We start from the raw sequence: 25,882 nt of genomic DNA, 5'->3' as shown, positions 1-25,882 counted from the left end.
TATGTGCCTGCAATTACCGCGTATCCTATAACCTATCGTTAACATATTAGCTGGTCATTCATCTCATTGCTTTTTTATGGGATCTTGCAAAATGGCAGTACAAAACACTTCATCATATGAGCAACTTTTGGAGATATAACAGAGATATGGTGAGGCTCTGAACAGGAAAGTGTACATATTTTACACAACTCAATGAAATATAACATCCCATTCGTTACTAAACGTGGTGTATTAACAAGTAACCAATCTGAACAATTGTAAACAATTTTACAACACCAAGTAATAGACCAAAGATTTTTATTTGAAATCTACAAGCTTTCGGAGGCTTCCTCCTTCCTCAATCTGAACAATACCAGAGGTTGTCTTTTCCATTCTTTACAATATCCACGCTGCACTGCAGGAGCTGTCAAAGAGGCCGCGTCAAATATATATTTCAATGCGCTCCTGGTGGGTAAATATAACAATTTGTCAAACAGATTATTTGCGTTGCCGCAGATCAAGCAATTAAAACAATATTTCATATTTTAATACACTCCACAGTCCTTTGCTATAGGAAACTAAGATGCCAATCTCGTGTCCTGTGTCTGAGTTAGTGCAGAGTAAACCCCATCAATTGTGTCCGACAGGTCTGCAGAAATCCGTGGAATTCTGTCTGCTCTATTTCGATCTCCCAGTTTCCTGAGCTAACTCTGCTTGTGAGCTGCATTCCCCTCATTCTTGGTCTCCATTAAAGCTGCTCAGGAGCTGGAGAGGAATGTTTATCGCCTTCGATTTGTTACAGCCACTTACCGCTCTGGGACTAAGTAGCATGTGATCCATTTCTACGATGATTGAAGGGCAGATTAAAGAGGAAATGGCTACCTCATGTGGAGGACGGAACACTTAACCCCTTACAGCACCCCCTCCCACACCCCGACTAAAACCCCTCTCTACTTCAGTGGATAATCTCTGGCATTCTGCATTAAAATGTAACCATGAATTTGCCAGTTTCAAAGGGGCATCATTTTTATCCAGTAAACCCTGTATTGCTTGTTTGCCAAAAATTCAATATGAGGACACTATTTACATGGTCCTGCCTCACCAACCCGCCGTTGCGTTGCTCGCGCCAGGCTTCATCGCTATGGGAATGATGAGGGGATACTCTGGATCTTGTTCTAGCTGCAAGAAACTGATCGGTCCTTCAGTTAACCCCTTCCCACCCAGCAATATCATTTTCTGCATCCTCGTAGAATACTGTGAGTACAGGGGCTGTGCTCTGTAATGCTGCCCCCCACCCCAACATCTTATCCTCTAATAGATTACACTCAACCTGTCACCCCTGTCCTTGACAACTTCCACTGGCTCCCCAATCCTTGGTACAATGACTTCAAGATCTTCATCCTCATCTCCAAATCTCTCCAGCGTTTAATTCCAGCCTATACTGGAACGCGCTGCCTGAAAGGGCGGTGGAAGTAGATTCAATAGTAACTTTCAGAGGGAAATTGGATAAATACTTGAACCGGAAATGGGGAAAGAGCGGTGGGGGGGGGTGGAGTTGGACTAATTGGATAACTCTTTCAAAGAGTCGGCACAGGCACGATGGGCCGAATGGCCTCTTTCTGTGCTGTATGATTCTACGATATACCTCAGAAATCTCTCCCAGTTGCAGAGCTCAGTTCGCCCTTTCTGCTCCTCTGATTTTTGCATTGCTGTGCATTTTCCCCCTCCCTCCGTTCCACCATCGGTCAGAGCCTTCAGGTAACATGGCTGTTTTCTTGACCAACCATTGAGGCCTCTCCCTTCAAAAGTCTCCTCAGAGCCTAGCTCTTTGATCTCATTTTGAGTCATCTCCCCTAAGCCTTCTCCCAATTCCAGTTGAGTGTCTGAATTCCACACCCCCCCCCTCCCCCCACTACTTCTTGTGAAGTGGGGCAGGACATTTTGCTTTATTAAGGCCATTATGTAAGTTTAAGTTGTTTTAAATTGCTGGAACTCTTCTTTCCTCCAAAGTCGCACCTCCTGCTGAGAGTATGGTGCCAACCTCTGTCAATGTCACTTTGGGCAGGTGATAGGAGGTATGAGCCACTGCCTAGCCAGGACTTCCCAATCTGAGGTTACCTCACCCAACCCCCTCTCTACCAGGAGATACTGTAGCATCTGCCCAGTTGCCTGCCCGCCTGCTGTGCTCAAATTGAGAGGTGAGTAGGGTGGTAGATTGAAACTGGATCATCTAACTCCCTCTGGAACATTGCACATTTCATGCTTTAATGCTCAGTGTGACCGTGATTTTACGCCATCATCAACATTTGGAGACTAGACATCTGAGGTCAGGCCATGTCCGAACCAGGGCCAGAAACACCCTGACAATAAAGATTTGCAGTGACTCCTCCCAATCATAGACATGGTGAGTGATTGCAAGAACCCAATATATTAATTATTGCAATGCTGAGCACAGTGAGTTGAGTGCAAGAGACATTACCGACATTCTACACCATGAAAAGTATTCATTTTGGTGCCAATTAACTACGAGGGACCAATAGAACAAAAGGAAGAATTTGCATTCATATAGTGCCTTTCACGACCTAAGGACGTCCCAAAGCACTTTACAGCCAATGAAGTACTTTTGAAGTGTGGTCACTGTTGTAATGTAGGAAACGTGGCAGCCAATTTGTGCACAAACAGCAATGTGATAAAGACCAGATAATCTGTTTTTTGATGTTGGTTGAGGGATAAATGCTGGCCAGGACACCGGGGAGAACACCTCTGCTCTTCATCAAAATAGTGCAGTGGGATCTTCTTTGTCCACTTGAGGGCCTCGGTTTAATGTCTCACCTGAAAGACGGCACCTCCGACAGTACAGCACTCCCTCAGTGCAGCTCTTCACTGACGGCCACCAATGGTGGAGCGATGAAAATCGGGGATGCAAAAGAGGCTAGAATTGGAAAAGCGGAGAGATCTCGGAGGGTTGTAGGGTTGGAGGAGGTTACAGAGATAGGGAGAGGTGAGGGCATGGAGGGACTTGAAAACAAGGACGAGCATTTTAATATCGAGACGTTGCTGGACCGGGAGTCACTGTAGGTCAGCGAGCACAGGGCGCGATGGGTGGACGAAATTTGGTGTGAGTTAGGATACGGGCAGTAGAGTTTGGATGAGTTCATATTTACGGAGGGTGGAAGGTGCAAGGACAGAACTTGGCTGAGTTCTGACACTCAGTGTCTGAATAACTCATCAATACTCAAGGCTGCATTTCCCCAATCGGTGTTTCTTAATTTAATGAAGGCAGAAATCCAGTTAAAATAAATGGGTTACCGCCAGCATTAAGATATCACCAATCCGAGAATCCAGGCTTCAGTGAAGAGGCTGGCACTCGGATGATATATGTACCCAGAGAGCTGTCGTACGGTATCCAGCATAAGCAGGCTGGGGCTCTTTTCTCTAGAAAAGAGAGGACTGTCAGGGGACCTCTTAGAGGTCTTTAAAATTATGAAAAGGGTTTGATAGGGTAGACGTAGAGAAGATGTTTCCACTTGTGGGGGAGTCCAAAACTAGGGGTCATAAATATAAGATAGTCACTAATAAATCCAATAGGGAATTCAGGTGAAACTTCTTTACCCAAAGAGTGGTGAGAATGTGGAACTCACTACCACAAGGAGTAGTTGACACAAATAGCGTAGATGCATTTAAGGGGAAGCTCGATAAGTACATGAGGGAGAAAGGAATAGAAGGATATGCTGATAGTGTTAGATGAAGGTGGGTGGGAGGACGCTCGTGTGGAGCATAAACACCGGCATAGACCAGTTAGGCCGAATGGCCTGTTTCGGTGCTGTAAATTCTATGTAATGAGCCACCACCCGCAGAGTCACACAGGGTATGGGCAGGACAGCAAAACAAAGCAGGTGAAGTTATTAGGAGCGGCGTTGGCTCGTCTATTCCCACCACAAATGCTGCCTGACTTGCTGCGTTCTGTTTCTATTGTAGCTGAAACTGTGCTTGGTTGAATGCAGGTCTCCAGCTGGCAGTGTTCTTTCAGGGAGTGTCTAATGCTGAGTTTAAATTAGCAGGTCATTGTTTAATGCAGATCCAAGATTGTTCAATTAATGATCTGTTGTTTCTGAGAACTGCTGGCAACTTTAAGCATGTGACCGTTTAATGTAGGTGACCAGTTCTTTCAGGGTCACTGTAGTGACCTGGACAGGGGTTGTCTTCAAGTTGTCAACATCAGGGAATGTTAGGAATGAGATATACTGATCAAAAAGAGTTTCACTCATTTAAACACTATGTTTATTTTTTTAAATCAAAATAGGTCACATTTTTAAATCCAATCAGTCAGACTTGCACTACTCCCTTTTTTAATTACTTTTTTTTCAGGCTCATCAAAGGTTATGGGATGTCAGTGCTAGGAACTGGAACACTCTCCACTTCAGACACCCTGTCAGCATCGAGGACTCCCAAGGTCAGCTATAGCCCAATTAGATGTAAAGCTCCCTCCACTGTACCCAACAAAGTGCTTCAGGCCCAATCTCAGAAGAATATTCCTTACTTCATTTCCCACAAGAGCCTTTCTGAGTGAGATTGCCAAATTAGTGGCACACTTAAAATGTCAGCTGTGGCTCAGTGGGTAGCACTCTAGCCTCTGAGTCAGAAGTTTGTGGGTTTAAGTCCCATTCCAGCAACATAGTCTAGGCTGACGCTCCCCAGTGCAATACAGAGGGAGTGCGGTGCTGTCTTTCAGACGAGCCATTAAACCATGGTCCCCTCCCCATAAAAGATCCCACTATGCTTTTTTGAAGAAGAGCAGGGGGAGCTCTCCCTGGCGTCCTGGCCAATATTTACCTGTCAACCAACATCACTAGAAAAACAGATAATCTGGACATTGTCCCGTTGCTGTTTGTGGGACCTTGCTGTTCATAATTACAACTGTGACTACACTTCAAAAGTACTTCTTTGGCTGTAAAGCACTTTGGGATGTCCTGAGGTTGTGACAGGCGCTATATAAATGCAAGCATTTCTTTTCTTTTTACAGCCAACAGATGGAAATGGATTTGAAACCACAGATGAAAAACTAGTGTCTAAATCACTGCACCGCCAAGTCCCTTGTACTATTCCCTTTTAACTCTGTGTGCAGCTCAATTCCTCCAGCAACATAGAACTTTACAAATAAAAAACAGAAAATGCCAGACATACACAGTAGGCCCACCAGAGTCTGATGGAGAAACGACAAGTTAACATTTCAGGTGTAGACCCTTCTCAGAGCATCATGGTACGCTAGCATAGTGGTTATGTTACTAGACTAGTAATCTTAGTGCGTTGTGAGTTCAAATCCTGCTACGGCAGCTAGGGAATTTAGAGTTCAATTAATTTAAAAAAAACTAGTATCAGTAATGGTTGGCCATGAAACTATCATGATTGTCGTAAAAACCCATCTGGTTCACTAATGTCCTTTAGAGAAAGGAAACCTGCTGGCCTATCATGTGACTCCAGACCCACAGCAATGTGGTTGATTCTTAATTGCCCTCTGAAATGGCCTAGCAAGCCATTCAGTTGTAAAATCGCGCTTAAAAAGTCAGAATAAGAATAAAACTGGACGGACCACTAGGCACTGGACACGACAAAAGCAAACCAAGCTGAGTCGACCCTGCAAAGTCCTTCTCACGAACATCTGGGGACTTGTGCCAAAATTGGGAAAGCTGTCCCACAGGTTAGTCAAGCAACAGACTGACAGAATCATACCTTTCAGCCAACATCCCAGACTCTTCCATCACCATCCCTGGGTATGTCCTGTCCCACCGGCGGTACAGTGATATACAGTCAGGAGGGAGTGGCCCTGGAAGTCCTCAACATTGACTCTGGACCCCATGAAATCTTATGGCATCAGGTCAAAGATGGGCAAGGAAACCTCCTGCTGATTACCACCTACCGTCCTCCCTCAGCTGATGAATCAGTCCTCCTCCATGTTGAGCACCACTTGGAAGAAGCACTGATGGTAGCAAGGGCACAGAATGTACTCTGGGTGGGGGACTTCGATGTCCATCACCAAGGGTGGCTCGGTAGCACCACTGCTGGCCGAGTCCTGAAGGACGTAGCTGCCAGACTGGGCCTGCGGCAGGTGGTGAGTAAACCAACACGAGGGAAAAACCGACTTGACCTCGTCCTCACCAATCTACCTGTCGTTAGATGCATCTGTCCATGACAGTATTGGTAGGAGTGACCACCGCACCGTCCTCGTGGAGATTGAAGTCCCGTCTTCGCACTGAGGGCACCATCCAACGTGTTGTGTGGCACTATCACCGTGCTAAATGGGATAGATTCAGAACAGATCTAGCAGCTCAAAACTGGGCATCCATGAGGCGTTGTGGGCCATCAGCAGCAGCAGAATTGTATTCCAGCACAATCTGTAACCTCATGGCCCGGCATATTCCTCACTCCACCATTACCAACAAGCCAGGGGATCAACCCTGGCTCAATGAGGAGTGTAGAAGAGCATGCCAGGAGCAGCAACAGGCGTACCAAAAACCTGGTGAAGCTACAACTCAGGACTACATGCATGCTAAACAGCGGAAGCAACATGCCAGAGACAGAACTAGGCGATTCCACAACCAACAGATCAGATCAAAGCTCTGTAGTGCTGCCACATCCAGTCATGAATGGTGGTGGAAAATTAAACAACTAAAGGGAGGAGGAGGAGGATCTGTAAACATCCCCATCCTCAATGATGGCGGAGTCCAGCACATGAGTGCAATAGACAAGGCTGAAGCATTTGCAACCATCTTCAGCCAGAAGTGCCGAGTGGATGATCCATCTCGGCCTCCTCCCGATATCCCCACCATCACAGAAGGCAGTCTTCAGCCAATTTGATTCACTCCACGTGATATCAAGAAACGGCTGAGTGCACTGGATACAGCAAAGGCTATGGGCCCCGATAGCATCCCGGCTGTAGTGCTGAAGACTTGTGCTCCAGAACTAGCTGCGCCTATAGCCAAACTGTTCCAGTACAGCTACAACACTGACATCTACCTGACAATGTGGAAAATTGCCCAGGTATGTGCTGTCCACAAAAAGCAGTACAAATCCAATCCGGCCAATTACCGCCCCATCAGTCTACTCTCAATCATCAGCAAAGTGATGGAAGGTGTCGTCGACAGTGCTATCAAGCGGCACTTACTCACCAATAACCTGCTCACCGATGCTCAGTTTGGGTTCCGCCAGGACCACTCGGCTCCAGATCTCATTACAGCCTTGGTCCCAACATGGACAAAAGAGCTGAATTCCAGAGGTGAGGTGAGAGTGACTGCCCTTGACATCAAGGCAGCATTTGACCGAGTGTGGCACCAAGGAGCCCTAGTAAAATTGAAGTCAATGGGAATCAGGGGGAAAACTCTCCAGTGGCTGGAGTCATACCTAGCACAAAGGAAGATGGTAGTGGTTGTTGGAGGCCAATCATCTCAGCCCCAGGACATTGCTGCAGGAGTTCCTCAGGCCAGTGTCCTAGGCCCAACCATCTTCAGCTGCTTCATCAATGACCTTCCCTCAGAAATGGGGATGTTCACTGATGATTGCACAGTGTTCAGTTGCATTCGCAACCCCTCAGATAATGAAGCAGTCCATGCCCGCATGCAGCAAGACCTGGACAACATCCAGGCTTGGGCTCATAAGTGGCAAGTAACATTCGCGCCAGATAAGTGCCAGGCAATGACCATCTCCAACAAGAGAGAGTCTAACCACCTCCCCTTGACATTCAACGGCATTACCATCGCCGAATCCCCCACCATCAACATCCTGCGGGTCACCATTGACCAGAAACTTAACTGGACCAGCCACATAAATACTGTGGCTACAAGAGCAGGTCAGAGGCTGGGTATTCTGCAGTGAGTGACTCACCTCCTGACTCCCCAAAGCCTTTCCACTATCTACAAGGCACAAGTCAGGAGTGTGATGGTATACACTCCACTTGCCTGGATGAGTGCAGCTCCAACAACACTCAAGAAGCTCGACACCATCCAAGACAAAGCAGCCTGCTTGATTGGCACCCCATCCACCACCCTAAACATTCACTCCCTTCACCACCGGCGCACTGTGGCTGCAGTGTGCACCATCCACAGGATGCACTGCAGCAACTCGCCAAGGCTTCTTCAACAGCACCTCCCAAAGCCGCGACCTCTACCACCTAGAAGGACAAGAGCAGCGGGCACATGGGAACAACACCACCTGCACATTCCCCTTCAAGTCACACACCATCCCGACTTGGAAATATATCGCCGTTCCTTCATCGTCGCTGGGTCAAAATCCTGGAACTCCGTTTCTAACAGCACTGTGGGAGAACCTTCACCACACGGATTGCAGCGGTTCAAGAAGGCGGCTCACCACCACCTTCTCAAGGGCAATTAGGGATGGGCAATAAATGCTGGCCTCGCCAGCGACGCCCACATCCCATGAACGAATAAAAAAAAAATTACCCCAAGCAACAACCTACATAAAACAGTCACTGTACTTCAAAAGTAATCACTTATACATGAAGAGTGAAATAGTATTGGGACATTCCTGAGAGACATGAAAAGGCAGCATTTATATAATGTCTTGCCACACCTCTCAGCGACATCCCAAACCGATCCACGCACTACTAATGACATTGAAATGCAGTCAGTGACCGTTGAGGTAACTTTTAAGGAGGTAACTTTAACGGCAATTGATACCAGCTCAATTGCTAAATTTAAATCTGAGATAGATAGCTTTTTGGCAATCAAAGCTATTAAGGGATATGGGCCAAAGGCGGGTATATGGAGCTAGATCACAGATCAGCCATGATCTTATCAAATGGAGGAGCAGGCACGAGGGGCTGAATGGCCTACTCCTGTTCCTATGTTCCTATGGAAGTGATGATCTGGTTGTTCTGTTGAAATTCCAAATGTCACTTTGTTTTTCCTATTTTTTTTAGATTAAAGATGTTTCAATTGTGAAGCATGAAAGTGTTTTAAACTAACCAGAAAACACCATTTTTAGTGTAAAAATTCAAAACTTTTACATGCTCCTGGAATCCCCCCTAGAAATGCACCACCGATTTTATGCGTTTAACACTTGGATTTCCCCTTCAGGCTTTCCGTACTTTTGTTTTTTTTCCGCTCCAATGCAAGTGAAAGAATGTTGGGTGTACCTACAACTTAAGTTACAAAGCTAACTACTTGTTTTCACATGCCATAGACTTATAATTAGGGCCGTTCCTGAGTTGTCAGCTGTTTTGGGACCTGTGTCGCCTAATTAAAGCTGTTGATCAGTTTTTCTAGTACTCAGCATGGCACCTTTATTTTAATTTGTTCTCCAGATGTGGGCGACACTGGCAAGACCCCATTTAATGGCCATCCCTAGTTGCCCTGAGAAGGTGGTGGTGATGGGCCTTCTTCTTGAACAGCTGTAGTCCTTGAGGGGATGGTGCTCCCACAAAGGTGTTAGATGGAGAATTCCAGGATACTGATCCCAGTGACGATGCAGTAACACAATACGTGTCCAAGTTCGGTTGGTGTGTGACTTGGAGAGGAACCTGGAGGTCGTGGTGTTCCCACGACATTGTTGCTCTTGTTCTTCTCGGTGGTAGAGGTCACAGGGGAGGGAGATGCTGTCGAAGTAACCTTGGGGAGTTGCTGCAGTGTATCCTGTCGATCATACGTACTGCAGCCGAAGTGCACTGATGATTGAGGCTGCGGGCATTGAGTTCAGTGGAAGGGGTGCCAATCAAGCAAAATGCTCTGTCCTGGACGGTGTTGAGTGCTGTTCTGGGCCTCTACTGACAAATGCCTCTAAGGGATTAGGCACTAGGAGCTGATTAGGCATCAGCCATTAGGAGCTGAACAAAAATAAAGTGGAATTAACTTTGAATGAAATCCCGTCTTTTCTGTATAGCAGCAACTAACCTCAGCTTGGCCTTTGTCTACAGGCTCAAGTGAGCCTAAGGCCTCAGGCTCGTGCAATGAAATTCTAAGCACATACCAATACCCTACAACCATGCCACAATACAAGTTGGCATACCAACATTCCAGGCCACTAGACATTAACTAGAATATTGTGATATTATGAAGTCCCATTCAGTAAGGAAATAGTTAACCTGTTCCTCCAGGTGTCTGAAATGCCTCACTTCAACTAAGTCTTTATCAAAACAGCTCTCACGATACCTTTGTTGACATTTATCTAGTCCTCTTAATCAGCGTGAGCCACGCTGGAACATGTACCTCAGCGCTTCTGCCTGTTGCTTCAATCCCAGTGGCACAAGCTAGTGGTAGCTGCCGTTACTGGCACGCAGGGGAGCTATTACTCATTGTCTTGAACTTCAAGTCCTCCGGTTGTCGACCAAGCATTAAAATAATAACGCACAGCTGTGTGTCTTACCGCATGCTCCACTCTCTCTCTCTCTCTCTCCCCTGCTTCGTCCCACTGGGAGGGGCCACAGCTCTCACTGCCCCCATAGTCCCTACTCAGACAGTGCCTGACACACAAGGCCATGGAGGGGTAGCAGGCTTTACACATTAGTGTTAGTCAACATCAAATGTGATAGAAAACAGGAGTCGATGCAAGATTAAATAGTTGCATTTTTTAAAAAAAATACAAGCTCTGCTGTAATATAAATCAGACAGCACTAAATGATAAATAATACTTGCATATATACAGCATCTTATCATGCTGATACATCGCAAAGTACTTCACACAATTTGTTACAAGAGTAGAGTTTTATGGGTGCTCTGGAACTCCCTCCCTAAATCTCTCCGCCTCTCTACCTCTCTCTCCTCCTTTAAGACACTCCTTAAAACCTACCTCTTTGACCAAGCTTTCGGTCACCTGTCCTAATATCTCCTTATGTGGCTCGGTGTCAAATTTTGTTTGATAATCGCTCCTGTGAAGCGCCTTGGGACATTTTACTACGTTAAAGGCGCTATATAAATGCAAGTTGTTTTGTTGTTGTGCTGCGTACTGTAGAAATTAGGATATGCTACAAATTGGTTTACAAGATCTTGGACTGGACAGTCTGGTTTATAAGTGAGCTGTTTGGAAATTTCTCAAATGCAAACTGGACAATAACATTTCATTTCCTCCCCCCATACCGCCAACCCCCCTCCCACTACCCCCACCTCAAATTTTCTTCCCCTTTGATCTCCTCCTCAACCTGGTTGAGATCAATCAACTCGGCACAAACCAGCACTCTAACATGGCACCTTCCCAGTCTCTATATATCACAGTGGGTAGCTGTATTTATCCAGTGAAATAATCAGGGTGGGGAGGGGGGTGGCAGCTTTAAATATAACGAATATAGAAACATCGTTTCAGCATCTTGGTGAGGTGAGCTCCCGGCTGGCTTTACCTGGCTTATGTGAGACTCGGTCTCTAGGTTACGGCATCACAACAAACCAGAAATGTCGCCTGAATTTTGCTCCGTCTTTGCCTAAGTGCCACCTCTCTTAGCCCAGGGGTTAGTCTTTCATCTCATTCTCCAACATGCATCTAAATACCATTCATACCGTATCCCTTTTCGCCACCTCTTGGCATTCTGACCTGCTTCTCACCCATCGTGCAGCATTTTTGACCTTTCACATTAGCTTCACATCGCCCCCATCTTCAATCTTTTTTTGTTCCCATCTCTATTTTTATTAGCTTTTCTCCTTATTTTTTTTCTATGCTTTATATCTGTCCAAAGGATCTGCATCATTTCGGGGTGGGTGGGGGTGCTCGTGTTATGAGAGGAGCTCAGTCATGGTCATTAGGGGAACGTCCCTTTGACGTCACACGCAGGGCGGTGGGGTCAATTCCACGCACACATGTCGATAATACAACAACATCAACGATATCACATCAAGATCTTCATTGCCACGAGGGCTTTCACACCCAAAACATTACCTGGTTGGTATTTATGGTGTTGAGAGTGGTTTCCACTGAATTAAACCAGCTAACCGTGTTTGTGATGAACTCTACGTCACCAGATGGCCCGACGCAACACAGACAAGATAAGGCAGACAACAAAGAATGTCTGCCAAATGTGAAGAGCTCCCAGCGCAGAACAGATAAGGTCTAATCTCTTCCTCCTCCTTTCCATAGACCCATCGAGGTGACCCAGACAACCCCTGAGGCAAGTTCTAACCAAAACACCACAGTCTCATCCCATAAGAATTGAGGCCTAGTCATTTCAAGTTACCAATTTGTCCAATTCAAACTAGACGTGCGGTGGATGGTTTTGGGGGTGAATCATGGTGCCGTCTGAATTTCACTGTCACTCCTTTTAAAAAAAAAACACAAGTTAACTAAAGAGATGACAAAGGAATCCGAAGCCAAAGATCAGATCCGACAAGAATTAGAAAACACCGATGAGCATCGGAATTGAGGGACGCAGAGTACAGATTCTTTTTTGACTCAGCGAGTTGTTATGATCTGGAATGCGCTGCCTGAAAGGGCGGTGGAATCAGATTCAATAATAATAAAGGGAATCGGATAAATACTTGAAGGGGAGAGGATTTGCAGGGTCTATGGGGAAAGAGCAGGGGAGTGGGACTAATTGGTTAGCTCTAACAAAGAGCCGGCACAGGCACAATGGGCCCAATGGCCTCCTTCTGTGCTGTAAGATTCTATGATTCTATCACCTCCTTGGCCCTACAAATCACACCCCTTAACTATATATCCCAACATTTTATTTGCTTCCTTCACCACCAGCAAACACCAAACCGACCGTTTTAACGACCTAACCACCAAAACTGCCACGTCTCTTCCGTGTTCAGTTACCTCAAGCACGTCGCCATATTCAAAGTGTAATCTATCTCCTCACTTCTACGTAATTTCATGACTTTACACTTATCCGTGTTGAACTCCATCTGTCATCCCTTTGGATTATGGTACGTTCAATATTATGCGATGTTTTGGTGTTAAGACAGAGAATTATTGGATTCCTCAGCTTCCAAAACACAAATCACTCTTCTTTTTACCGCAGCTTCTGCCCAATGCAAGAAATCTTTTGTTTTACAGTTTTTAAGTGATGAATATTCTGAAACGGAACTAGAAAAATTACACAGAACCAGTCCCGGGATTCTCAGAATGCATTTTAAAATCAGACTGTAATCTTGTTTTCATTTCTGCATCTGTGCGAGGGTCGGAGGAGACGAGCAGTGGTGGGATCTGTGACATGAATTTACAACGCCACCAATAACCCAAAGTTTTGTTGCTATCTTTTTTGTCAAACTTGGCTTCCTCAAAAGGCTCGATGACTAAATGGTTTCGACGGCACAGCATTCAGCCATTCAGATCCCAGAGGTCCCAGATTCAAACCCCATTCGGTGCTCAGTTAAATGAAGTCAACTAAGGCAGCGGTAGGGAGTTACTGGTGGCCTCTGGTGCTGCCTCTGGCCAACGTGCAGTTCCAGATGCACCAAAGGTTCCTTCCATGCCTCGCCCAACTGGTCCTTCTCCATCGGCGAATCTATTGAACGTTGACTAGCAACGTGGGCCTCGAATGACGTCGCAGCTGAGTCCAAAGCTCTCCTCACCCGAGCCCACGCACGCCAACTGTTCAGGAGTAACCTGAATAATAAGAATGAGGAGCGGGGGGGACCCCTGGCTGATTTTTCCCTTCTGTAGCCCAGAGGGCTTAGGCCAGTCAACAGGCAGAGATTAGCTAACTGAGCACAGACGGGTGGTGGGTGGGAGGTGGGTGGTATCAAAAGCTGGGGCCTTCCTGGTTCGTACAGCGGGCAGTACATTTACTGACGAGCTGATGGTGTTTTACACATTGTTCTGTTACGAGGAAATCATGAACAAGGCATCGGATATGGTACCAGGGCTGAAAGGCTTCTGTTACATGGAGAGACTGGAGAAACTGGGGTTGTTCCCCTTAGAGCAGAGAAGGTTAAGGGGAGATTTGATAGAGGTGTTCAAGGTTATGAAGGGTTTTTACAGAGTAAATAAGGAGAAACTGTTTCCACCGGCAGAAGGTTCGGTAACCAGAGGACACAGATTTAAGGTAATTGGCGACAAGAACCCAGAGGCGACATGAGGAAAAATAATTTTACACAGCGAATGCGCTGCCTGAAAGGGCGGTGGAAGCAGATTCAATAATAACTTTCTAAAGGGAATTGGATAAATACTTGAAGGGGAGAAAATTGCAGGGCTTTGGGGAAAGAGCAGGGCAAGTGGGGACTAATTGGGTAGCTCCTTCAGAGAGCCGGCACAGGCACAATGGGCCGAATGGCCACCTTCTATGCTGTATCATTCTATGATTCTACGTCCATGATTCTATGATTCTATGATATCAGCGGTCATTGTGTAAATATTACCATCATGTCTACCTCTCTCTGTATTGTTTGTTTCTTTTTCTTCCCTCATTTATTCTGGTCCACAGTTTATACCCCAGTATTTAACAAGCCTCAGATATGGAGAGAAGATATCAGTTCATTATTTTTTGAGCGAATGAGGATCCCCCGAGGGTTAAGTATCAATTGGGTTATTATTTTTACTGCTGTTTGATCCTGAAAAGATCAGTAGTTTCGCTAAAAAAAAAATACGTTTGCAAGTCAAAACGAGTTGACGTTTTGCCTGTGTGGATTCTTGAGACAGGGATCTGCTTCTACTTTCTCTGCTGAGGAGGGGGTGGGGGGGCCACGGGGGGTGTTCCCAGTCTGGAGGAGGTGAGCTGGCTGTTTTACAGCCTCTAATTAAACAACCGGGGAGCAAGATACTGCCGGCTGTCCAGCTGCAGGAGGTTGATGTGTTTGTCTACGATGACGTTCTGGCAACTGGTTGAAGTGAAAGGAGCTCCTTCTTCTGATTACCCAACGATACATTAAATGCCACAAGGGGGACTGAGAAGAGACAGGGTGGTTCATGTCTGCTTAGATGTCCAAACACTTCTGGATAGGGTTGCCAACTCTGGTTGGACGCATTCCAGGAGATTTCATCGCGTGCCCCCCTGCCCTGCCCCCACAACAACATCATCAACAACAACTTGCATTTATATAGCGCCTTTAATTAAGTAAAACGTCCCAAGGCTCATCACAGCAGTGGTCATCGAACTAAATTTGACACTGAGCCACATATAATGGCAGGCGACCAAAAGTTTGGTCAAAGAGGTAGGTTTTAAGGACCGTCTTAAAGTTGGAGCAGAGAGGTAGAGAGGCGGACAGGTTTAAGGAGGGAATTCCAGAGCTTAGGGCCCAGGCAGCTGAAGGCACGGCCGCCAATGGTGGAGCGATGAAAATCGGGGATGCGCAAGAGGCCAGAATTGGAGGAGCGCAGAGATCTCGGGGGGTTGTAGGGCTGGAGGAAGGTTACAGAGATAGGGAGGGGTGAGGCCATGGAGGGATTTGAAAACAAGGATGAGAATTTTAAAATGGAGGCATTGCCGAATCGAGATTGATCGTCCAACATGTCCATTCTCAAGGTGCACCACCTTCCTACGCCAATCGGGAAGCAAATCGACTCTTCATTACCCAATTGGAAGATTCTTCACTGTCAGTCAACAGCCTTTTTTTTTCCATGTCTGATATTTTTATAACTAATAAACAAAAGTGTTCAAAGAAAATGAAAAACAAAACATTATTTTTATTGCCCCAATGATTTTTCTCCCGGGTGTTCTGCAGATTCGTTGTTAATTCCTGGAGACTCCAGGGCAATCCTGGAGGGTTGGCAACCCTACTTGTGAAGGAAACTTGCATCTGAAGTTGTGAAATCCAGGTGCGGGGTAAAGAATCCTTGTGGCTTCCTTTGAATTGCCTTTATTTGGCCACGTGATTGATGTTACACAGGTAAGCGATTGGGGGCAGGATTGGAGGCCGCTACCAGGCCCTCTCCCTCCATTGCTGCACTTTGGGGCATCGCCACTGCTCCCCTGGGCCTATCGCCACCCTCCACCCGACAGTCCCAGGGCACGGCAGAGAGAGGGGCAGGCGATGGGAGGGAAGTCATCGCTGGGGCGGGCAGGCCTCACACCACCCCATTTCTGCCACTTCACGGGCAGGATAGTGGAAGGAAATTCGGCCAAACTCTCCAGCAACGCAACATGAACAATGTCTGCGTTGTCTTGAATTGACCGTCCCAAAAACAAAACCCAGGTTTCCAATCTCAAACCTCAACTTCAATTCACCTTTGAGTGAACTCACCAAGTCTTTACTTAACGTGAAATAAACTTTGCAGTCTTAAAGGGCCGTGCACCTACACTTTTGCAGGGTAATAATTTTAAAATGAAGGAATTGAAAGAACTTGCTTTTATATAGCATCTTTCACATCCTCAGGAAGTCCCAAAACACTTCACAACCAATTAAATACTTTTTTTTTTGAAGTGTAGTCACTGTTGTACTGTACAGAAATGTGGCAGCCAATTTGTGCACAGGAAGGTCACACACACAGCAATGACATAAATGACCAGGTGATCTGTTTTTTAGTATTGTTGGTTGAGCGATAAATATTGGCCAGGAAGTAGTGCTGTGGGATCTTTTACATCCACCTGAGAAGGTAGACAGGGCCTCGGTTTAACATCTCAACCAAAAGACAGCACCTCTGACAGTGCAGCACTCCCTCAGTACTACACTGGGTGTGTCAGCCTGGATTATGTGCTCAAGTCTCTGGAGTGGGAAGATTGAACCCACAACCTTCTGACTCAGAGGCAAGTAGTGCTACCCGCTGAGCCACAGCTGCCACCTAAAGGAAACCTGAGGAACCCCTCTCCCTCCCATGCACAGGTGGAACAATACTGGGATTTCCGTGGGCAAGGGTCAGAAATGCCCCCAAAGTGTCCCCCCTGCCTTTGCTGACAGTCAACCCCATTTTTAGGCACCCCATAACCCGTTACTGGCCAACTGGTCTTTACTGCCCATCTGAGATGGTTCCTGGGCATCCCTTTATTTGCTGACCAGCTCCACTTAGCTTGAGTTGCAACTCAAGCTGGATTTAGGACTTGAGTATGAGAAGTAAGCACAGTAAATAGTCACGGAACCAATATGGGGGAAAAAAAATAAACTCATTGTGTGAATTGTATGATGCTGTCCTTTCTGGAAATAGTCTCTTCAAAACTGAGATGAGGGGAAACTTCTTCACTCAGAGGGTGGTAGGTCTGTGGAATTTGCTGCCCCAGGAAGCTGTGGAAGCTACATCATTGAATAAATTCAAAGCAGAAATAGACAGTTTCCTAGAAGTGAAGGGAATTAGGGGTTACAGGGAGCGGGCAGGAAATTGGACATGAATTTAGATTTGAGGTTAGGATCAGATCAGCCATGATCTTATTGAATGGCGGAGCAGGCTCGAAGGGCCGATTGGCCTACTCCTGCTCCTATTTCTTATGTTCTTAAAGGATTGCAAAATCCTGAGAGTCGTATCATCTGACTTACAACTCTCAACGGAATAACACTAGCCTGCAGCCAACAGTGAATAATAAAAATAAAATTAAATGAAAGCATTGTTTATTACTTACTAAAATTTGGATTGAGTTAAGGGCCGTGCAACATATTCTCTGGATTCGGACGACAATCTGTTTTGCTCCTTGCCCTCATTTCCTGAAGGTGTTGATCCCTGCTGTGGGACAGTTACATGGCCATCAGACACCCAAGTGGACATTCTTCACCTGTTAGCCTGGACAGTGTGATTGTCGGCAAGATATTCAACTGGGGGGGCATCACAGCTGAATCTATCCTCACCAGTAACAACAGCAACAACTTGCATTTATATGCAGGCTTTAATGTAGTAAAACGTCCCAAGGCGCTTCACAGGAGCGTTTATCAAACAAAATTTGACACCGAGCCACAAGGAGATATTAGGACAGGTGACCGAAAGCTTGGTCAAAGAGGTAGGTTTTAAGGAGCGTCTTAAAGGAGGAGAGAGAGAGAGGTAGAGAAGTGGAGAGGCTCAGGGAGGGAATTCCAGAGCTCAGGGCCTAGGCAGCTGAAGGCACGGCCGCCAATAATGGAGCGATGAAAATCGGGGATGCGCAAGTGGCCAAAATTGGAGGAGCGCAGAGATCTCGAAGGGTTGTAGGGCTGGAGGAGGTTACAGAGATAGGGAGGGGCGAGGCCCATGGTGGGATTTGAACACAATTATGAGAATTTTAAAATCGAGGAGTTGCCTGACCGGGAGCCAATGTAGGTCAGCGTGCCACAGGGGTGATGAGTGAACAGGACTTGATGCGAGTTAGGATACGGGCAGCAGCAATTTTCTTGCACTTTCCAGATGAGCCACAGTTTGATGGTTCCGCCCTTAGCCATTCATTTAGTGATATTCTTGGCCTCGCTATGATCTCAAATGGAACTCCCACGTCTCCTCCACTGTTTGCAGCTGCCTCCAAGAAGCTCAGTTCCCTCTGTTGCCTCAACCATTTATAGTCCCATCAACAATTCTTAACTCTCTATAAACCCAATTCTGTGCAAGGCTGAAATGCTGCTCCCATCTATTTCTCTCACATTCCCAGACAGGATTCGTGAGAGACCTTTCGTATGATAGGTGATCCCTCCCTTATCTCTAAGCCTCCAACCTCCCTCTCCAGTGCAACCTTTGTAGTCTCTCTACATTTTATTAATACTATATGACCAGTGCTTCTCTGAAATGTCCTGTCTCATTACTTTTGAGCTGCAAGTATGTTATCTACATATTTTTCCTTTTCCCTGCGCCCTTACTGTGTTGAAATCAAAATTCTTCACATAGTCTCAAACTCTACCTTGTCCTTTCTCAGGATGTTAAAAATTGTGGGCTTCATCACTTCTCTCAGTCTTTCTTTCCTCCTAAAAACCAGCCGGCTTTTAAAACCCAAGCTTAGTGCCACCTAATCCCTTCTGATATACATCATTACATCGGGTTACATCGAAACTACAGCACAGGAACAGGCCATTCGACCCAACTGGTCTATGCCAGCGTTTATGCTCCACACGAGCCTCCTCCCTCCCTAACTTCATCTGACCCTATCAGCATATCCTTCTATTCCTTTCTCTCTCATGTGTTTATCCAGCTTCCCCTTAAATACATCTACACTATTCACCTTAACTACTCCTTGTGGTAGCGAGTTCCACATTCTCACCACACTCTGGGTAAAGAAGTTTCTCCTGATTCTCTATAGGATTTATTAGTGACTATTTTATATTGATGACCTCTAGTTTTGGACTCCCCCGCAAGTGGAAACATTTTCTCTACGTCTACCCTATCAAACATCTTCATAATCTTAAAGATCTCAATCAGATCCCCCCCTAGCCTTCTCTTTTCTAGAAAAAAGAGTCCCAGCCTGTTCAGCCTTTCCTGATAAACTCAGTTCTGGTCTCACCCTTGTGAATCTTTCTTTGCACCCTCGTCAATGCCTCTATATCCTTTTTACAGTATGGAGACCAGAACTGCGCACAATACTCCAAGTGTGGTCTAACCAACATTCTATTCCAAGATTGTCTTCTCTTTTATTGTTCTTAGCCTTGTCCTACACCTAAGGTTCTCCATAAAAAAAAAGCATGGTGGGATCACTAGACTTGGCATCAACGCGTCTGGTCCAGGAAAAAGGAAATCCTTCTGGGGCTCTGCTCAGGTAAGAACAGAATCAGGCTCAACTGTGCCGCTACCCATGGTCCAATAGCCATTCATCTATTTGGGTGGATGAACAAAGATGGGCCGAGGGGCCTTTCTCATCTGTAGTTACTTTGTGACCTTGTACCCATTGCTGTCTAGGCTCACAGAGGAAGTAGGGTACCAGAGAACGAGTGGTGTAACATGAAATGTGTACAAGTGTAGATTTAGTACAGACATCCTGGACAATTTGTACAAAGCCTGTACAAAGCTGCTGCTGGTACAGATGTGCTGCCACACCTGTACCAATGGAACCACAGCGTGAGTTGGCACCTTCAAGAGAAGAGGGGAGAACACTGGAGGGAAAAAGGTGAGCATCAAACACCCTGTAATCTTCAAGTGAACATTACTAAAAGAATCACTTCACTCTAAAATGCATATCTGCATAGGTTTCCATGAGTGGCTAAATGAAGCCTTTTATTGTCCATTCCTAGTTGCTCTTGAGAAGGTGGTGGTTGCCTGCTGCCTTGTCCTTCCAGGTGGTGGAGGTCGCGGCTTTGGGAGGTGCGTGAGTCAATGAGTTTTGCTTTCCTTCCAGAAAAAAATCCTTATGAGCTGCAGAACAATTTCAAAAGAATGAATTTATCACAGCTGGCTCCCTTAGATCCTTCTATCGGAAGAGATGTTAAACTAAGGCCCCGTCTGCCCTCTCAGGTTTACATATAAGACCCCGTGGCACTATTTGAAGAAAAGATGGGGCATTCTCCCCAATGTCCTAGCCAATATTGATCCCTCAACCAACATCACCAAAACAAATTATCTAATAAATTTATCTAATCGCTGTTTGTGGGATCTTGCTGTGCGCAAATTGGCCGCTGTGTTTCACTACACTTCAAAAGTGCTTCATTGGCTGTGAAGCGCTTTGGATCGTCCTGAGGTCATGAAAGGCGCTATTTAAATGCAAGTTCTTCCCTTCTGCTGCATGTAGATACTACTTTCTCTAGCGAATGTGCTTTTACTGGGACATAGAGGCCTGGAAGAGCCCAGGTTTGATCCCTGCTCCTCAGGAATGCTCGTTACCGCGCTGGAAGGCACACGACGATGTGTCACAGAATTGCTTCAAATCTTTAAAAAAAAAACAAACAGGTCAAATTGATTAATGTCGCTTTTGAAACACCTGTGTGGGTGGCCCTGATGTAATCTCGGAATCTCAGCTGACGAGAGTGTGAACTGCTCCACCTTTCCTTTCAAATCCTTGACCGTGTTTCAGTTTTGTACCCTTCCCTGCTACTCACCTAGTTGCCTACGTCTAATGGACTGCGCCCCAGTTTGACTTTAACCCCCTCAATCGTAGAAGCATGAACCATGTTTCATAAGAACAAAAGAAACATAAGAAACAGGAGCAGGAGTAGGCCACACGGCCCCTCGAGCCTGCTCCGCCATTCAATAAGATCATAGAATCATAGAAAATTTACGGCACTGAAGGAGGCCATTCGGCCCATCGTTTCCGCGGCGGCCTGAACTCCATTTTCCTGCCCGATCCCCTTGATTCCCTTAGCATGCAAAAATCTATCGTTCTCAATCTTGAATATACTTAACGTCTGAGCAGCCACAGCCCTCTGGGGTAGAGAATTCCAATGATTCACAACCCTCTGAGTGAAGAAATCTTTCCTCATCTCAGTCCCAAATGGCCGACCTCTTATCTTGAGACGATGACCCCGAGTTCTAGACTCTCCAGACAGGGGAAACAGCTTCATGGTAGAATAGGCTGCTTTTTTCCCCAATCCTATAATCTCACCTTCTTTCCTGAGAAAGAAAGAACTTGCATTTATATAGTGCCTTTCGTAACCCCAGGATGTCCCAAATCGCTTTACAGTCAATTAAGTACTTTTGAAGTGTAGTCACTATTGTAATGTAGGAAACAGGGCACCTAATTTGAGCACAACAAGGTCCCACAAACAGCAATGTGATAAAGATGAGATAATCTGTTTTAAATGTTGGTTGAGGGATAAATATTGGCCAGGACACTGGGGATAACCCCCCTGCTCTTCTTCGATTAGTGCCATGGGATCTTTTATGTCTAGCTGAATAGGGAGTCAGGACCTCGGTTTAACATTTTATCCAAAAGACGGTACCTCCAAAAGTGCAGCACTCCCTCGGAACTGGAGTGCCAGAATATAGAGGTTTGAGGGGAAGTTGAATAACCATGAATATAGCTTTCGAGGGGAGGTCAGAAGGTAGCGACTTGTTTATAAGTGTAGAATTTCAGACCCTGTCAAAGGTTTTGGAGGTGTCGGAGGTGATTAAAGATGATTCCCCAAAGCATTGAAGAGAGGAGCTCAGAGGTGTGTAACATGCAACAAAATCATCAGTTGGACAGCCATACTGAAATCCATACCAACAATCATGGATTAGGGAAGAACATTCCAGGTGAACAGCAACTTCCAATAATTTTAGAAAGTACCATGGATGGATCCCATTCCAACTCGGGCTGATGGGATGAAATTCCTTTCTCTCTGCTGGCTGTAAGGTCATGAATATGGTCATTCATCTCATTGCTGCTTGGGGGAACCTTACTGTGAGCAATTTGGCTGCTGCATTTGTCTCCAAAACAACAGTGACTGTACTTCAAAAGTAATTAATTGGCTATGAAGTGCTTTGGGACATCTTGAGGACGTGTGCCAAAGACCAAAGATGCCATATAAATCCAAAACAACAACAACTTGCATTTATATATCACCTTTAACGTAGTAAAACATCCCAAGGCGCTTCACAGGAGTGATTATCAAACAAAATTTGACACCAAGCCACATAAGGAGATATTAGGACAGGTGACCAAAAGCTTGGTCAAAGAGGTAGGTTTTAAAGAGCGTCTTAAAGGAGGAGAGAGGGTAAGAGAGGCAGAGAGGTTAAGGGAGGGAGTTCCAGAGCTTAGGGCCTAAGCAACTGAAGGCACGGCCGCCAATGGTGGAGCGATGAAAATCAGGGATGCGCAAGAGGCCAGAATTGGAGGAGCGCAGAGATCTCGGAGGGCTGGAGGAGGTTACAGAGATAGGGAGGGGCGAGGCCATGGAGGGATTTGAAAACAAGGATGAGAATTTTAAAATCCAAGTTCTTTCTTTCTTTCCCCCATCACCCAGCCTATGATTCCACTCTATATTCATCAGCCTCATTTAGTCTCAGTTCATACAACTTCCATTCCTCATGCAGGACAATGGCTGAATAAGCATTGGAGAGTCTGAATCCCTTCCCTTGTGAATGAAACTCCGCTGCACAAAACTACCCTCAATTGGGTACAAATTGGTACTTTCGCTCAGAGAGGCCAAAGGCTGGAGTGGGAAACAGAAAGAAAAAAGGAGAGTTGGGTGTGCTGCTCTGAGACTGGGGTTGAAGCACATTGTTGGGACTTTTCTGTGCGACTGAACAAGCTGCGTCAACCTAAAAGTGCTTGACGCTGACCCTGGACGATAAATATACTTTGACAATACCATTTACAGCATACTAATTCAAACAAAGATAGCAAATGAAATCATGGTAGGAGCGTAAAGAAGGTTTTGAAATCTCAATGCATTAACGTTCTAGTAAAACGATTCCTATGTTTGGGATGGAATTTTGGTATTTTACTCGTTCCCTTTATCTAAAGCCCTGAAGTTTTATATTCAGCCAAGATCTGCATGTCCAAATCCAGATAATCTCTGCTTCTTTATACAGCAGAGACGATCAGTAAGGAGACTGAACAGAGACTCGACCCTTTCAGAAAAAATGCATGCATAAAATCCCGAGGATAATCTCATAAGCTGGCCAGATAAAGTAAAGAGAGGCAGCGTCAAGGGCTGTATGAGATGGCCTGCCGCCCATGCACTACACAATGTTAGGTGCAGAGGTGCGTGTCAGCACAATCTTACAGCTGGGTGACTACGGGCTGCTGAAGTTAACATTGCATGTTGGTGGGAAGGTGAAGGTGAGGTCAACCTACACTGTGGTACCTGGAGTCCATCAAAATGGGGCCTTGCAATTGGAAACAGTGACCAAAGTGGGGACAAAGGATGGTGGGACTAGATAGAAAGAAAGAAAGACTTGCATTTACATCCTGGTTTTCATGACCTCAGGACGTCCCAAAGCGCTTCACAGCCAATGAAGTATTTTTGAAGTGTAGTCACTGTTGTAATGTAGGAAACGCGGCAGCCAATTTGCGCACAGCAAGGTCCCACAAACAGCAATTTGATAATGACCAGATAATCTGATTTAGTGATGTCGGTTGAGGGATAAATATTGGCCAGGACACCGGGGAGAACTCCCCTGCTGTTCTTCGAACTAGTGCCATGATATCGTTTACATCCACCTGCAGATACCACAGGTAGCAAGATCTCAAATGCTGTATATCTCTTAACCTCCTTCAGTCTTCCCTTTCTCCTACAGGCTTTTAATACCCAAGTTTCCCATCACCTAACCCCAACTTCTTAATTTATCCTAACTTCTTTCCTACTCTTTTCAACACTGGTGATGTTTTGGACCTTGGGCTCTGGCCCATCATCAAGAGAAAAAAAAAGATTAAGAGTTGCCTCATGAGATGGACTGAATGACCTCTTCTTGTTCGCTTCCTTCTGATGCTCTCACATCCTATGGTTTCATGTAAGGAATCTTACAACACCAGGTTATAGTCCAACAAATTTATTTTAAAATCACGAGCTTTCGGAGATTATCTCCTTCGTCAGATGGTTTCAAGGAGTCCTAATCCATTTGAAACAGTCAAATCCACATACTTACAATAAGCAAATTGAATGACAGGACACTGCAAAGTGACTGCAAACCAAAACATGACGAATGTTCCAACATGAATCAGATGTCCATCTGATACCATAGACTGTTGGCCTTGTAAGTACCAATACCATTTGGAGAGCATTTGCAAAACTTTCTTGCTCCATCCAATGGGATAGTTTGATCCTCACCAACACCTTACTTCTGCCACATCACTTTAAGTTTGCTATTTGAAATAGCTATTGGGCAATAGACACATCAGTAACAGCCAGAGGTTGAGAGGGCCGATTGTTGCAACACAAAAGAATGGCAGTATCAATGCTGAGCTCCTACGCATATTACACCCTGACCCTAAAACGTTTGCAGTGTAAATAGAGACAGTGTCTAATGTTCTTTTCCATAACTTTGGAATTTTGGGGAGTTTTGTTGAGATTGCTTGAATCCTGGTCCCATATCTGGGAAGACTCTTCCAGCACCTCTGAATCCTAGACAGATCAGAAGAAACAGTCAGTCCACCGATTAGTGACCTCCTCCCACTTCTAGCCTCCAATCTCTGTGTGTCACAGCCGTTATTGTGTCTCTCTATTTTATCAGTGTTCATTGCTCCACTGAACTTTCATCTTTCCTTCCTCCCAAGCTCCACATCTGCCTCCTTACCGGTCCTTCCTTTGTGTACATCCTCACCATCTGGAAATCAACACACATTGTACCGTCTCCGACTCTAATTAACTCTTTCCTAGGACGTCAATAACGTGGAACTCATAACCTCTCTCACTTACAATCTGCAGGCTTTAAAAAAACAATCTTTGTGTCACCTAACTACCAGTTTTTTTTCATTTATCCCATTTTCCCTCCTATTCTTTTCACCTTTGGTGGATTCCTGGACTGTGGGTCATGGTGCATCACTTTAGATCCTCAGTATTAAAAAAAAATCCACTTGTTCTGTTTATAAGAATGAGTCTGATCATACATGCACAGAATGGATTGGATCATACATGTAGAGAATGGATCTGTTCATACATGTACAGAATGGATCTGATTATACATTTAAAGAATGGATCTGATCATATATGTAAAGAATGGATCTGATCATACATATACAGAATGATTCTGTTCATACATGTACAGAATGATTCTATTCAAACATGTACATAATGGATCTGATCATACATATACAGAATGAGTGTGTTCATGCATGTACATAATGGATCTGATCATACATGTAAGGAATCGGTCTGTTCATACATGTACAGAATGGGTCTGTTCATAATGTACAGAATGGATCTGTTCATACATGAAAAGAATGGATCTGATCATACATGTACAGAATGAGTGTGTTCATGCATGCACAGAATGATTCTGTTCCTACATGTACAGAATGATTCTATTCAAACATGTACATAATGGATCTGATCATACATGTACGGAATGGGTCTGTTCATACATGTACAGAATGGATCTGTTCACGCATGTGCACAGTGTTTTATTTTAAAGGCAGTGATCACAAATGGGGCATTTACTAATCCAGATTCTCCATAGGAAGTTAAAGTATTGGCCTGAACCTACTCATTGAATCTGAAGCATCATTGCCTGAGGCCGGGAAGGTGTCCAGCTCACTCTGTCAGCTGGAGGCCGTTACATGACATGGAGCACCCCAAGC

At 45.4% G+C, this 25,882-nt stretch overlaps 1 protein-coding gene across 1 annotated transcript in view; it reads right to left on the bottom strand.

Moving 5' to 3' along the window:
• Positions 1–290: 290 nt before the first annotated feature.
• Positions 291–25,882, bottom strand: part of tmcc2 (transmembrane and coiled-coil domain family 2) — a 200,572-nt gene continuing 174,980 nt past the window's right edge. The window contains exon 7 of the mRNA XM_068007666.1: positions 291–444. The gene's annotated coding sequence lies outside the window, so the exon portion shown is untranslated. The remainder of the gene's footprint in view (positions 445–25,882) is intronic.

This window comes from Heptranchias perlo, chromosome 27 (genome assembly GCF_035084215.1).
Source record: "Heptranchias perlo isolate sHepPer1 chromosome 27, sHepPer1.hap1, whole genome shotgun sequence".
Lineage (NCBI taxonomy): Eukaryota > Metazoa > Chordata > Chondrichthyes > Hexanchiformes > Hexanchidae > Heptranchias > Heptranchias perlo.
The sequence above is the reverse complement of the archived record's forward strand: the minus strand, read 5'-3'. Positions and strand labels throughout refer to the sequence as shown.